Source organism: Lagopus leucura, unplaced genomic scaffold (genome assembly GCF_019238085.1).
Source record: "Lagopus leucura isolate 7727_CA_CO unplaced genomic scaffold, USGS_WTPT01 Super-Scaffold_73, whole genome shotgun sequence".
In the NCBI taxonomy this organism is placed as follows: Eukaryota; Metazoa; Chordata; class Aves; order Galliformes; family Phasianidae; genus Lagopus; species Lagopus leucura.
Window position 1 is genome coordinate 38,032,332 of NW_024962252.1, and position 16,422 is coordinate 38,048,753.

The 16,422-nt window shown below is 39.5% G+C and overlaps 2 long non-coding RNA genes across 2 annotated transcripts in view; one reads left to right on the plus strand and one right to left on the minus strand.

Annotated features, from left to right (window-relative positions):
- Positions 1-41: 41 nt before the first annotated feature.
- On the plus strand, positions 42-16,093 carry LOC122190219. The gene is made up of 3 exons (XR_006182092.1): positions 42-164; positions 5,698-5,822; positions 15,812-16,093. It is a non-coding gene; the product is annotated as an uncharacterized LOC122190219 (long non-coding RNA).
- LOC122190224 overlaps positions 15,247-16,422 on the minus strand; it is a 9,390-nt gene continuing 8,214 nt past the window's right edge. The window contains exon 3 of the long non-coding RNA XR_006182093.1: positions 15,247-15,676. This is a non-coding gene — a long non-coding RNA (uncharacterized LOC122190224). The remainder of the gene's footprint in view (positions 15,677-16,422) is intronic.

Sequence of the window (16,422 nt, forward strand, 5' to 3'; positions counted from 1 at the left end):
GGCTCGGCGGCTCGGCGGCTCGGCGCTCGGCCGGGCGGGCTTGGGGCGAGGCTTGCGGAAGCCCGAGCCGCCGGTGGGGCGGACCGGGGAGCGCCGATGCGCCGCCATTGGGTTAAGGCGGGCCGGCCGCCATTTTGGATGCCGAGTCGCCTCGCTGCGGGAAGGTGAGTCGGCACGCGGCGGGGATTAACGGCGTCGAGATACAAAATAAAAGCACGGCGGGCGGCCGGGAAGTGCTGAGGGCAGCTGCGAGGTTCCCCAACCGCTGCCCGCGGGGCCGCACCGCAGCGCCCGGGCCGCGCTCCCGCCCAGCAGTGCGCCCCCTCCGGCGGGCGGCCGAGCACAGGGCGGCGGTTGGTTTGCGGCGGGGCGGGGCCGGGCGCGCTGCGGCGGAGCGGCGGGGCTGGGCCGGGCCGGAGGCTGGGCCGGAGGCTGGGCCGGGCTCTGCTCGCGACCCGCCCCTCTCCTCACAACTGCCGCTCCGCTCCGTGGCCCGCGCCGCGAGGGGAGGTCGGGACGTGCCGTGCCCGAACGCCGCAGCGTTCGACCTTGGCTCGTTGAGGGGGTGGGGGTGAGGCGCTTTGCTGCTTGAATCCCAGCAGAAGTGGGGAATCGCCTAGGAAACCGGCGTTAAGTTATGGGGAAAAAAATAAAGAGTTGTGGAAGCTAGGTGCGTCTCAGCCCCCGTTTGTATTTTGAGTGAGAATCGGGGGGATTTAGGGCTCTTTATTTGGTCCCTGGGCCGCTAGGAGAACTCACTTCATAATTTTCGGCTCATTAGGGTGAGTTTTGATTTAAAATGGTAACCAACGCCTCCAGCTGTGTTCCCTCTTGTAGTGTCTTTGTCTCGGAGCTGAGGCTTTGGGGAAAAAATACCAGAAGAGTTGACTGTGTGCAAGGACTGCCTCTAAAAAAGCAGAATCTTGGTAGATGTACCCAGAATTACGATGTTACATATGGGTGCAGGGCTGGATGGCGGGGAGACAAATGTACAAATCTGTAAAATATGACAGAAGTCCAATATGTGGAACATCTGTTTCACATTTTCCTTACATATGTTTGGTTTTAGACTTAAACAAAAGACAGGCCAGGCAGTTGCTACCCTTCGTTTTTTTCACTGTAATGAGCAGGAAGCTTGCCTGTCTGCTTCAAGGGTAGCTGCTGTCCTGCTCTCCCTTTGTACACTGTCTGTTTCCCCTGGCCTGCCCCTCTTTTCCTTCTGAAGCTTGCTTTTATGCAAACACAAGTAAAAAATGTCAAATCACCTCATCTTCAAGAAGTCTTGCATCACAGAAGTGAGGAGTTGCAGTAGGATTAAAACCCGAACTGTTACATTGAAAATATAACTGAGCTACAACTTTTTTTTTTTTTTTTTTTTTTTTTGACAGGCTGGTATTTAGAAACCCTTTGGAACTTAAAGAATATTCTTTTTAGAAACGCCTGATTTTCATGAAGACTAATAAATCACTAGGAGGTCACGGGTGGAACATGTTGCTAAGCAGTATTTCCAGCCCTTGCTATTTGAATGCATTTGGTACTGTTGCTTAATTGCTGCATTTCCCTGATTTTCCATAGAACTTCAGTATGGGCACCACTCCCTTTCACGCTCTTGTCTTTCTGTCTACATGATTGTCTGAATTCCTGAGTATTGCATCTTCCCACCACTCTTACTTCACTGACTGCTTAATGGCTTTCAACACCAACAGATGTGCTGTGTTACCCCTTAAGATACTACAACACTAGCAGTCCATTTCTGTGAGATACTGATCCACTGCTATATTCTGTTGGTATATATACCCAGGCAACAGAACACAGTATGTATCTGCACCTCAGCTGAGCTGGTACATAACCCAAGGCATTTACGCTGCTGAATATTCTGGCTTCTTCTAAACAAGCATTGTGCTTGATGTGCAGGCACAAGTTCACGTCTGTCAGCTCTGCTGAAGCGGAAGCGGTTTCCCACAATAGCATAGCGTAGATATCAGGAATCACTTTTTAGAAGCACGAGCCAGGAGTCACTAAAGCACGTAATTCGCTCTTCTATTACAACTAAACATTTTTGTTTGTTAAATCAGGGAGGGCTATGTTTTGAATTAAGAGGAACTGTTGAAAAAGGAAGATGACAGAACTGAGACAACACTAATACCTAAACTGCAGCCAGATTCCTGTCCATATGATCTTTCAATTCCTGAAAATGTTGTAAGAGACCTCAGGAAAAAACTAAGGGACTTTCCTTCTTGATACAAATAGTGTGATCCAAGTAGTAGTCTCAGTCATGAAGACATCTCTTTGGTACTTCCTCTGAGATACGCTTTTTCAGTTTCTCTTCATTTCATAGAGCACACTTCTGCTTTCATATTCTTCTTGCAGTCACACAAAGGATGTGCGGTCACACCAGGATGAGGAGGTATTTTCACAAAAGGTTTGAGCCAGCACTGTCAGGACAGGTCCCCTCCTTCCTTCTCCTAGTAGTGGAGTGACTGCATAATAAACTCAATTCAGATGCTGATCCAGGTAAAGGTGATCCAACTAAAAGTGTTGGCTTGGTTTTAACCTAGATCAGGTCTATCATCTGCCTCATTATGAATGTAGAAATGCCTGTGCTTGCACAGTGGAGAAGACAGAGCAGGGGCTGAGTTTAAGTAACAGGGAGCAAAAAAGAAGGCTTCTTCCAGCAGTATTGGCTTATGGTAGCATAAGTTGATCACTAGTTTAAGGCACTGAGGTCTGAGGAGCATCGATAGCATTGTCAATTTAACCATTACAGTAGAGAGCAGAAACAAAGTCTGTTTCTGGATTTTCCTATGTTTTAGCTTGCGTGTCAGGGTTTGTCCTTAGTACTTACCTTATTTGTTGTTTGTTCACGTTGTGCACATCTATTAATTATAAATGATTATCATTATCATTTATTATGATCATTTATTATTATTGTTATCATTTATTATGATTATATTATCATTATAAATGATTTTTGATGGAGTTTATCCTCTACTACCTGAAAATGCTGACATCCTAGGATGTGAGTAATTACAAAAGGAAGCATCATGGTTGCAGAGCACTGCCACCCATTTTCTATGGTATCTTCAAACGCTGTGTGTACTCTGCAAGGTTTTATTCAGTTTCCTGTTCTAAAGCAAGCACCCCTTTCTCTGCTCCAGTTGCTAAGCAGCAACTCCCCATTAGCCAGCCACGTATTTACATGAAAATAATCAAGCTTGCATATATATAACTGCTTCTAATCATGCAGTTAAACAACTGTACAGTAAAAAATGAGTATTAGTAATATTAGTTATCATCAAAACTCATTATTTTCTTTAAAGTTACAGTGTCCACGTAGAGTAAAATCAGTACAGGTTTGCTTTTCTTAACAAAAGATGTTTCAGTCTCTTCTTTCTCTTACTTCATACCGTATGCCTACTTAGAAAAATTGTTCAAAAATGTTATTTGCAATTCCCCAAAAATATATAACTGCGAGCAGACAGAACTAACTAGGTCAGGGAAAAGCCATCTTTTGCAAGTGTCTGATTATAATAGCAAAATGCAAAAGAACTTGGGTAGAAGATTAGACTATAGTACAGAAAGTAACATTTTGTACAATACATCCTAACTTCATAATTGACTTGTGTATCCACGTTTGAGTTCCTGCCGATTTCCAGGGCATTCGGTATTCCTGAGGTCTGTTTTTATTGGCATGGTCATCATAGGCAAGCACACAAGAAAATTCTTTATGTGAGAGTCCTGAGGAACGTTTCTTACACTCTCAGTAGTTAGACCTACTCTTGCTATGATTTGAGGCAGCGTTGTGCATGCCTACTGTACTACATACCACTGGAAAGTCAAGTGCTACATGGCTGTCAGCAGACAAAAATGTAAGCAAAAAGAGAAAAGCAAGAAGCTGAGCAACTCCCAGGCTACCAGACTGGCTTAAAGAGCCACTCAGGTTGCAGAATTCATTTGTAGACGTAACCATGCTTTGGAAGTAGTGCTTAAGATTCTAATTCATGAGAGCTCTTAACAAAAAAAAAATAATTCTTAGTGAATAGATACAGGCTAGGCAGTTGGCTCTGATGTGTAATGCAGTTGGGTTCTGTCAAAACCAGAGCGATAACACATTTAATTAATGGTCTTACACCAACATTTTGCCACTAGAAAACTGATGAGAAAACTGGCCTTGTCTCAAGTGTGAAAATACTTGGAAAGTATTAAAGCAGTCTTTTAGCAATGATCCTTAGTAAACCTGTCAGAGCAAGAATGGTGCCACATGATTGGAAGTTAAAGATATTTGAAAGAGAACCCAAGAAAGCATTATGGACAACCATTGCAGTATGTGGGACCTAGGAAAAAAAATAAAACACAGAATAAAAAAGAACATGAAAGAAAATTCTTTCCTGTATTAAAGGTATATTTGTGGGAAGGATTGTTTTGGGTTCTGTTCATTTATTTTTCCTTTCAATATAATTTATTTTACTGACAAAGGAAATGAATTAGGGTTAATTTGCGCTCCAAGAAAAAGATTCAGTTTAGTGCCATATGAGAAATTAAGTTGGGTGCATAAAGAATTTCTAATGGGAAAGGAGGGCTATAAAACTAGAAGCTGTCTATAAGCAAAATCTGCCATTTAACAGCTATAGGAGTGTTTTATTTAGTGCATAAATAAGAATGGCGATAACCTTAATTTTGGAAAACAGATACACATAGGAAGAGTTGTCTGGCTTGCATTTAAATAGAAGTGTTATAATATCTTGTCTTGCATATCAAGTGCAAGGTTTTGAACTTGAAAGTAGCTAAGAATCTTCCGCTCTGAACTAGAAACTCCTTAACCAGAAGTGGCAGAAGAAAAGTTCTGGAAGCGAGGCCTAAAATGCATGAGGTTATTTCCATGAAAGCAAGTGATACATCAGTGTGATTGTACAAGATCTTAGGTCCTAGGATCAAGGTCCTAGCTTATTTGGGCTAATTTTTTTTTTTTTAAGTCATCAAGAGAATATAAGATTCATTTGACTCCATCTAGGAAAACAGACAATGAAAGAGAACATAAGTGAAGTTTGTAAGTGTATCACTAACTTTGGCATAAGCAGGAAGGAAAAATATTTAAGCAAAAGAACAGTACTGATATAGAACAATTAGCTACAAACTGGTCATAATGAATTTAAGCTGGAGATTAACTGGACATGTAGGATTTCTCACCAATAGAGGAGAGAGTTTCTTCTCTGTGTGGAAGTAGGAGAGCAGAGCTTTGTAACAAGTTTTATTATAGAAGTTGATTAGATTACCAAAGGAGGTTCTGTGATGTTCTTTGCTGTTTATCACATGACTGAATCTGATGATCAAAATTTTAGAAGAATTGCATGTAGTTCACTGAACATTTCAATTATGGGTTCCTCTAATTGATACAGATGATTTAGCCATTAGGAGAAAGAGCTTTCATCATCATTGCACAAAACACATTCTATGCCATGTTTTCATTTCAGAAAACCTTAGCTGTATGAAATGCACTGCAGCAGGTTATACTGCCACATTCCATGTGTGCGCAAATAAGTTACATATACAAATTCTTATACATAATGCTTATATGAAGATGCAAAACTACTTTTAAACCATTTTGTTTCCTGGGTTGCATTTGTTTTTAGCAATGTACATTTCAAACAGAAGTTTTAATTGGAAGTTATTTGACCACAACTCTTTTTTCCCCCCCAGCATTTTCAGGTTTTACCTTGGCCTAACATCAGAAGAACCTACCAGTGAATGTGTGTACAAGAGAACACATAAGTACTCAAGGAAATGATATCATCTGAAATGTAAAAATGAATAAAGATTTTCACGTATGTAACAAAGCAGAACTATACTACTTTTATTTAAAAATCATACTAATTAACAGCATATACATAATACAAGAAAACTGACAGTAAATGCATTATGTTGTATCCAGAGATGAAGTATTGATCTACTCTCTGCTAATGGAATTCTGTATGTCAAAAAGGGGTTGGGCTTTCCTCCTATGTTAAGAGAGCAGCATGTTGTCAAGAACAATATTTATATGGTTCTGTAATGAGTTTAGTGTATCACATTGTTAGAGAGCAGCTAACAGTGTAGTAGCAAGTGAAGTTTAGTGGCTGGATGTATGACAAAAAGAAGTTAGTAGTTGAAATTTAATTAAGATGATCTAATTAAGTCTTAGATAATCAAGGAGTATTGCTAGAGCCGTTGTGTGAGCAGTGTTGCTGAATCAAAGCTATTAAAAAACTAGATGCCTGTAAGAGTTGGATATGGCCATAAAAGATAAAACTATGTGTAAATGACATCTAACATTTAAACATTAATAGTGTTTGTGTGAATGGTATGTCTGTCAGAGTTGCTGGCAAGTTATGCAGTAGGAAGGCAAAAGTGGTTGAGCATTTGAATAGCTTTTGTTATGAAAATAATTGCTTTTATTTTTACATCTTACATACATTATCTCTTCCCAAGAGAAATTATGTGCAACTTGGTGGGGTTTACAAAAAAAATGTATTGTTTCTATGTACACATACATCATCCTACCAAACTCTGAAATTTCTATTCCATATAATGGAGCTGAGGTAAACGGCTGTAAGAACTGTTTTTAAATCAGCAAAAAATTTTTCATATTCTTGTTCTGATAGGTAGCCAAACCATTTAGCTGAAACTCTCCACTGGAAAAAAAAAAAAAAACAAAACACAACACATTATCTGATGCAAACAGTTCACCCAAATGATTCAAATAAGTAATTTAAAAGATTCCATAATGTAAGGTTTCCAAGTAGTGTAACTGCAGAATGTCCTATCAGTCTCATAATAATTTATGCAGCCAACTGTATGTACACATGTGGTCATTATTTGAACTTTCCTTGTTTCAAAATGTGAAATGTGTTTTTATGAATGAATCACAAAAATGGGGCTAGATGGTAAGTGGCAAAATCACCTGTTCTGCCACATAGTCTGACTTACAAGCAGCATTCCCCATTCATGCATTAAAGTGAAAGAAGCTTCTGTCTGGTATGTTGATCACAAACAGCCATCTGTTATCCAGGAAGAGATAGGAGAGTCACCAGCAGAGTAAACTTAAAGTGCTTTGAGATTAAATTAAAGATGGCAGAGGCCTATTAAATGCTTTCTCCATCTCTGTCAGTATTGGTTTCTGTAATATATGAATGCATACTTTATGCTGCTGTTCCAGACACCAACTATTCCCCCTCCCCCCATTAAGTCAACTACCTGTAGTTCAGAACACAGTTTAAGATTTCCTGTATTGTCTGTCTTCCTTTTTAATCACCTCTTTCCCCTTCCACCCCCCCCTTCTTGGTTTCTTCCTTTTGAAGAATTTTCCAGAACAAGATGAAAGTTAAGAAAGATTTTGAACTTCTCATTTGCTTACCTTAAGCTACACTTGCTTATGTTTGCAACATTTTCTTTTGAGTCTTTCCAGCCCCCAAAGGATTTCTGTTATTTTTATGTGAATTCCATCCAATTTGCAGAGATCATTTTAGTAATATGCCTGGGACTCATTGGTGAATTCCAGGTGTAGTTACAAAGAGCACAGATGAAGAATTTATGATTTATTGTCTAGGTAGAGCCATTTACGATGTTTCAGGTACCCATATGACCTCTGTGTGTAAGACAGAATGAATTGCCAGATGACGTTAACATTTGGTACGCTAAGAGGCTCGAGTGGCTTAGCTGATCGTTCACAGAGAAAACGTTCTGCAATCTGCCCTAAAGCTACATGGGAGAAACCGTTACCTTCCTGCTCTAGGATACAGTACTTCCAAGTATGCAAGTCAAATCTAAATTAGTCTTTTTGTTGGTATTCTGTTACAGATTTATTTGCAGTTTCTGCTTACTTGTTATCCTTAGATTCTCAACAAATATTATGCCCTAGGGTTATTTCCATCCCATTGAGTATGTTCCAGAATATTTCCCTCAGTATTTTCCACAGCAGTAGCTTGCTTTTTTCTCCTGTACTGATCTTCATCTTGCTGTTTTCTGACTGAATTATAGCCCTTATAATTACTTTGATATACCTCCATATCCTTGCAATCGTCCACATCATGGCCTCTCAAAGATTAATGAAGATGTCAAAGAAAACAGCACCTCATAACAGTTCCTTTGCCACTACACACACAGAGATACATTGTTGCATGTCCTTTTTCACATAAGTCTTTTATTTGCTATCAGTTTTCAGATTTATCTTGAGCCCTACAGTATTCACCGTTTTCCTTAAGCTTCAGAGTTTTTACACAGTCCTTATTTGTCTAATCATCTCTCACTCAGCATAATCCATCCAGTGCATTCTGAGTGACTTGGGAATTTCACAAGAGTAACAGATGCTTTCCTGAAATTGGAATACCTAACACCTAAAGACTTCCTTCACACCTTCTATTTTGTTATGGCTATTGGGAAGGGTGCTGTTTTTCTTGTAAACTAGACACTGCCTAGGAGTCTGCTGGTCTTTATGGCTAAGATTTTTCAGACATGCTTATCCTAAGGTTAAGTCTAGCATAGCTTGAAGTTTTAAAGGTAGCGTTCTAATATATGGTCACAACTAAATGATTTTCATGACTACTGAAGCCTAGTTTAAACAGCATTCACTTAATACTTCTTAGTGCTGTTCTTTTTCTCAGCACTGATGGTTTTTTTCAGGGGTTTTCTTCCTCTAGTGCAGATCTTAATGGGCATAAATAATCAGGAGTGGGATAAATGAATGGTGTAGATACATTTAAATGCATCCTCTTAAGATGCAGAAAGCTACAGAATGCCATAGAACTATTTGCTAGAGATTTAATATTTAGCCAGCAATTATTAGTGTTTTATTTTGATGTGACATTCATCAGTTAACACAGTTGCACTTCCTAACTCTTTCTAAAAAATCAAAGCTCATTTCCATTTGAAGATGCAAACACTAGCTGCTAATTAATAATACTGTAAGTGTTTTTAGACACTGGTAGGCAGGTGGCACATCTGGGAAAAAGGCAATGCAAACAGAGTGGTGTAAAGGTATAACAGAATGAAAAGCATAACAACAACAGCAAAGTAGTGTGGTCCTAGGCTGCAGCAAGGGAGTTTGCTCAACTGCAACAGCCATGGGCACAGAAATAGAGGAAAGAAGCTGCTTACCTTCTGAAGACATCAGGGATGCAGAGCTCTCCAGCAAGCTGCCCTCATCTTCACTGCCAACCCTTAAATGAGGTCTGGGAAGGGGTGGATCCTGGCTCCACCCCTTCCAGTCACTCAGGTGCACTGCATACACCTGAGCTCCCCTGGGTTGGCCCTGCCTTCCACCAGGTGCTCACTGTTTCATGCCATGACTTAGCATTTCTGCTACAAAAGGTGATCCCAGAAAGATATTACTAGAGCTGAAGTTCATGCAGAATATGGTCTTCCTAAATATATATTCCCTATATCAATACAACTGTGTGTGCTTGATGTATAAAAATATAATTATTAATGTGGACCACCAATTACAGTAATGTCTAATAAAGGCTGACGCTATAAGTACAAGCCTAATCAGCACACAGATCTACCTCAACAATTTTGGAGACTTGCAAATAAAATATATTTTCTTACCAGTATATTGATCATTGTATATCTTAAAGCATGAGATAGATACAGTTGGAGATACAAAGTTAGGTGGAACACAAATTTATAAAGTGTTACCTGTTATTCTGATGTGATATGTAAGTGGTAGTTAGGAAGGAGAGACACCATAATTCTGTTTCCAGTTTCTAGGGGGAAAATCTTGTGTGGTGGTTATGAATTTCTAGTCAGGTACAGAAATCAGGTACTTTTACTCTGGAAGCTGTGCAGTTAAATGACTGCGACTTGATTCTGCTGTAATGTGGTGTCTCTTGAGTAGTCTTGCAGCTGCGTTAGTTAGAAATTCAGTGATAGCTATTTTCTTTCAAAAGTGGTAACTTGATGGCTTGGCTAATAATATCAAACAACACGAGCCCCCAAATCCATAAAATACAAACACAGTGTCTTCTTCAGTCTCCCTGCCCACAGCACCTTTTCTTCCTTTTCGTATGCTACTTTAAAAGATATTTTGTGGAGATAGTATTTTGAGTAGCCGTTTTTCTCAGGACAGAATATAGGCTTTTGTATCATTCTAATACTTAAGTGATGTGTTCTCACTAGGACCGTGCTTTTTGTAAAAGAAAGTGATCGTAGATTGAAACTATTAACACGGGGAAAATAGGAAATGGTTATACTGTAAAAATAACTGTGAAAATGTCTCAGATTGTTCAGAGAGGGAACAGCCTTCCAAGAAGTGATCGCATTCTCACGCTCTGCTTTAAACACATTCTTTATCTTTAAAAGGAAGCAGAAGAGAATCAGTCAGTAAATCAAATGTAATCGAGGTCTAGTCTGCAAAACTGTATCATTCTGAAATAAGGCATTAGGTGAACAAGAACTGCCAGTGCCCAGACCTCTTGTGCTCTGAGAAAAGTGCATACGTCTTTGGTTAGATAATATCTTTCTTGCAGCTCTTGATGGTTTTTCTTCATTGTGTGAAGATAGCAGTTATGGTTACTATCTATTAGAAAACAGACTGTACTTTTCTACTGCAGTGAATAAGGATGTTGTGTTGTTTTTTTTTTTTTTTAATCTGCTTGTTTAGAGAAGGAAATTGGATTTCTTACCCCAAAACCTTCACCTTCATTCACTTCTTGTTGGCAAAATAAAACCCAAACAACTGTTGAAAGACTGCATGTTCTTGCTGCAACTTTGTAAACCAGTTTTATGATGAAGATTTCACTGCCAGTAACCTGAGTTTGTCTCCATTGCTCCAGCATTAGATCACTAGTCAGTTCCCTAATTTCTTCTTTGTACCTAGCAGGTACAAAATTGCTTTTTGCTTGCAGTAATGCAAAAATTGGTTATTTTAAACAAAAGAAATTAGTAGTGTTTATATTTTTCAAGCTCCTTCAGAGTAGCTTTATCTTTTATCTATGTCTTAATAAAAACAAAGTATTTCTAGCTAATTTTAATTCAGTCATCAATAAAATGGGAACGTTGTTACTTTAGAGGTAAAATAAAAATCCAAATTACTTGGCATTAATTATACTGTGACAGAAGAATTTATAATTTTCTTATTGGGTTCTTCATAATGTTCCTTACCATACATTACATTTATGCAATATTATGAAGTAATGAAGGCCGGAGAGTTGGCTGAGTCTCGCTGTGTCCAAGTGCTGTCCCCTGAGCTGCTTGGGAGCATCACTCCAGATGGTTGTTATGGGCCAAAGCTGCCACGCAGCATGCTACCAGCTTGGCAGTGCGGGTGATGAGCAGTCTGATGTTCAGTTTATTCCATGGTACCACTCTATTAAACAGGACAGGTGAAGCAGCAGTGACTCAAAGTATTTTAAGTGTTCCACTGTGCCAAGCTCAGAAGAAGACTTCTAGGGGGGTCTTCAGTCCCACTGAATTTCTTTCTTTTCTAAGTGCCTCAAATACATTAATTTGATATTAACATGATATCCAAATAAATAAGTAATAAGAGCATTTGCCTAGGAGTCCTTAGTCCCTGCACTCAGTACTGTGCATTCAAGCTGTATAATTACTGCTTAATGAAAATACATAAGCAGCCTGGGAGACTAAAGTATCCTTATTCTTTCTGGCCTGGGTGTCTTCCATTCCCCAGCACAGATTGTCAAAATCTCAAGTTGGATGTCAGAGATGCTTCGTACACAGGCCTCTGCTGATGGGAGTACTCTCCTACCAAACAGGAGAGGCTGATTTAAGTCCTTCAAGCAGTAATGGCACAGAATCCAATCAACCATTTCCTTTCCAGCTGCTGTTGAATAACACATTGTCCTAACCTCTGTTCTGTGGTGTAAGAGTAGGTAACAAAGGTATGTGTCCCAAAGGAGGGTGAGATATCCCTTACTTCTGCCAAAACTTAGTCTAGAAAAGCTCTCAGACATTTGAAGTAAATTGTTGCCTCATGGCTAACCTGAATTTTACCAAGGAGAGCAGCAAAAAGTGGCCTCCTCTAAGGTGCTTTCTAAACTGCCATATGTATGTCTTTGGTTAGAATTCTTAGGAATACGAAGGTTCTCACGCACTCTGGTTGCTAGGTACTACTTCAGCTGAGCTCTCCAGCTTCATACACTTACTCATCTTTATTGTTGGGTAGGGTGCTACTTAGTGAGAGCGCTGTTCTGTGCTCAGTTGCATGGGGATAAGTGGCTATGCAAAGGACAGAGTTCTAAAGAAGGAAGTCAGTAGATTTTATATCTAATTAGGCCTCTAATCCTGCAGACCGTTCGTGGTTTTGCATTATGATATGTTCATGTTGTCTTAAATGGGACTGCTTACTTAAGTGAAGTTCTGGGTGTAATTGCATGCAGGTTCACATCTGGGCAATCACATTTTAGCTCCATACTGCAGCACTGTAATGAATCAGATAGCTCTGATGTTACCCTTGGCCAGTCACGGTGAAGGGGTTTCTGAAATGGAGAATATTTCTGTGTAATGGCTTACACTCCGTTTCCATGCTCATCCAAACTAAGTGCTTACAGAGGCACATCACACGGAGTATTTTAACTGTTGGGTTAAAAGAGTCATAAGGCATAGATTTTCAATGCGGTAGGTCATGAGGCTGCAGTTTCACTGGGTTGTGTGCTGTATTTGCATAGGCAGATATTCAGACAGTTAATGGTAGCACAGAATGCTTTAATGATTTTCATTTGCATCAAGCTGTTCTCACCTCTTAGTAACATAATGGATAAATAAAAGAGCCTTTTGTTTGCTCTCCATGAAAGTTACCAGTGATTAAGTGGTGCTGAGGGAACAGGCTGATGCTCTTAAAACACCAACAAAAAACAACAACAACAACAAAAGGAGCAACAGAACTGGCCATCAAAGCTGACTTCAAAGTGACCTACTTCATTTTGAGGTAAAATGGCATTTGAATAATTTCATTTTAATGTTGTGCACATTTCCTAACTCAAAACACAGACGTGGTCATTCCGAACAAAATACAGAAATAGTTGCTCATCAGACACAAATCATTTGTTAGGGTCCACTTCGTAGCATTGAATTACAAACAAAGCAATACAGTCTTTGACAAGATTTACTTCCAAGTGGATTCAGCAGCCATTTTTATTATTAAAAACTATGTCCAGAATATAAATTGGAGGAAAATTGATACATTTTGCACTACAGTTGTGACTCCATTGGCCTGGTTTTAGCTTTGACATTTAGCAGTGACAGTATATTTTTTCCCTTTTTTTTTTTTTTCTCCTAAATTTGTTAGAGTTTCAGCTCTGCATGTAGTGCTGAAAACCACAGCCAAGACAGTGCATACCCTCATTAGGCAGATTTCCACAGTCTCTATTTAGGGTACAAGGGTACAATATTCCTGATGCCAGCTAGGATAAACAGGCTTTCAAGTACTTGGGTATTTTTTATTTTCGGTTGATAACTTCCAGTCCTTTCAGTTTTTAACCTTGTGCCTTTGAGATAGTGATCTTGAGTACTTACTTCCTGTGGCACTCAGCTTCTCTCTTTCGAGCTTTGTGTTATTTAAATCGAGATAATGAACCTGACTTCATATGTTTGGGACACCCTCTGTTTTCACAGAATGAATTGGGTGTTTGAGGCACACAAAATATGTAAATTCAGATCTGCTGAATATCTACTTTTAATGGTCTTTCCGTTTGTTATTGGCTTTGATTTGTTCAGTGTTTGACCGGGGGCTAATTAAATTCCTGAATTTACAATAAGAATATGTTAGTCTATCAATTCCTTCACTGATTTTAATTCCTTTACTCTTCCAGTTAATTTTCTTTTGAATCTGCCTTTGTGTTCTCAGTGGGACATAAAAGAACTAGTGAACTGCCTGAATGCAGGGGAAGCTGAGGGAAATCTCCATCTGCAGTCAGTCTCCCCCATTGCAAGAGGGGTGTTGGATGTCATTATGTGTCCAATAAAGATGGCTGAATTCACTGATTACTGCCTGAGTAGCATAACAATTCCTTAGAGATTTGTTGCGGGAGGGAAGGGTTTAAGATTTCTTCTAAGAAGAGACCTGTGCATATGAGGATATTTATTATACTTTGGGTTAAGAATAAAATGATATTTGCAGGTATGCTTGATTTAGGTGTGTAGTAAGATGCAAACTGTTATCACACTATTGGCAACATATTTCAGTACATGTATATAAGGATGTGTTTTACTTGTATTAGCAATGTAGGTTGTGTGTTTACAGCCTAACAACGGCTGTAATCATCTTAATCTTGTTTTTTTTTTTTAATATGTACAACACTTTGAAATATAACTTCCTCAGTATACATCACTAAGAAGATATTGCAGAAGCAAACACTTTAAGCAGAGGTGAAGCGCTGTCGCTAACGCGGACAGAACTACAGCAACTCTGTTCTAGCTGCAGTGGGAAACTTTGCTCAAAAATGTTAATTGAGTGGTTTAATTGAGTGCCAGAAAATTGCTTCTGTGTGGTTGTTCCTGCTTAGAGAATCCTCAAACTCAGTGTTTTCCATTTTTCCTTGTTTCTTTCTTTCTTGGCTAGTAGTTGCTTCCATCAATTGGATTTATAAACTATGAATCTAAAGAAGATATGTTGTCTGGAGGATTTGATCCAGATGTACATTATTACCTTTTTGATAAATATCTTTTTAAGTACTTACAGTGAAGAAGGGTTTTTTGTTTTTTGCTTTTTGTTGTTGTTTGTGTGTGTGTGTGGGGGGGGGGGGGGGAGGTTATTTGTTTTTTTAATGTTTTAATATCCCAAGTATCTTATTAGCAGCCAAATTAATGCTGAATAAAACCCCAGAAAATTCAATAGTATTTCAGCAGGGATTCATTCAGCCCTTGGGTTTTGGGCTGTATCGTATTGCAAGCTCTTAAAAATAAGAGTGTTTGGAAAGCTGCAGGCTTCCCATCTTTTTGTCTGGAAAAGTTATAAAATGGAACAGGCAGGCTTTTCACTGAGCTGCTGAGAACGCAGTTCTGGCTGTGCAATCAGGTCTAAAAAAGGAGCAAGATCTGCACTAAAAATAGAAATGGAGGCTGAGCCAACTGCAGTGGGAGTTACAATCCTTGCACAGCAAAGGGTTGGTAGGTTCAGCTGAGGACACTCAGTTACAGAAAATCAAATAAACTTTATCCCGCTCCTGTAAAGCCATCATACCCTAACTGCTCTAACTGGATTTTTAGCAGTCAGCAGAACTATTAATCATTCCTGCAAATTAACATCTTCTTTCAGATGCAGAATTTTTTCAGAGACAATTATATTCACCCCACCGTAAGAGGGAAATACGGGCTGGTTTTACATGACTGTTTGGAGAACGTAGGGGCAAACTGCATAGATGTAATGCACTTTCTCATGGCTGGAGAAATGCATTCCTACTATTCTTTTGAGCATTAAGCTGATGTGCCTGCTGATATTATAGACTCCAGGTGGGCATGCTCTGCTGACTCAGGTATCTTTCCAGGCCTTGGAACCCTGTCATGGACTGCAGACATTCACAGTAGGTGCTTTGAGGGAGGGAGGTTACTCTGGTCATTTCAAGAACAAAGTACAGAACACAGTAGGCCCTCTGCTGCATCCTCTCCTGTCCTGCCTTATCCTGTCCTTCACTGGGAGAGCAGTTCAGGAAGCGTCAAAGTGTTTTGGTCATTTGAGACATGGGAAAGCCTAGACAGCAGAGAGAGCATGTGGAAGAAGACCAAAAAACAGAGATCATTAAACTTTCACAGGCCAAGTAATGTGTATGTTTGTAAATTATGAATTAATTACTTCATTTTCCTTTCTTATCTCCCTCCCCACCAGAATATCAACTACGCTATTTCTCATGTCTAGACTCTTCTCCCAGCACCCATAGTTTCATCTCTTCCACATTCCATATTGAGCACAGTTTAGCAGAAGCTGAGAGCAGTTGCCCTGCAGAAGGACACGATCAGCACAATGCTGCTGGCGAGGAAGAAGCAGCCTTCATCTATCTCCAGCTGAGTTCAGAAGGCTGTTGTTACTGTTGTTGTATTACCATTACTTATGCTTATATTTGAAAAGCTGTATTTTCTGGGGGAAAAAAAAAAAAAAAAGGAATGCATGCAGTCAAAGGAGGCATAGAAAAGGGATGATGATCAGAAATGGCAGCAAGTGCTGAAATATCTATCACTGTATTTTGGTTGCATGCAAATCTTAGACTGTTTCATTTACCAACTTTAGCTAAATCTTTATAAAACTACATGGGGCTTTACCCTCAGTTAACTGTGGGCCATTCATGTCCAGTTTCTGTATACCTTTAGCTGTTACTCTTTGGAACCAATCATTTGGTATAATAAAAAGCAGTGTAGCCCCATAGTGCAGATGTGGTTTTATCAGTGACTTCGTGGAAATAAGTTAGTGATTATGCTAAAAAAAAAAAAAAAAAAAAAAAA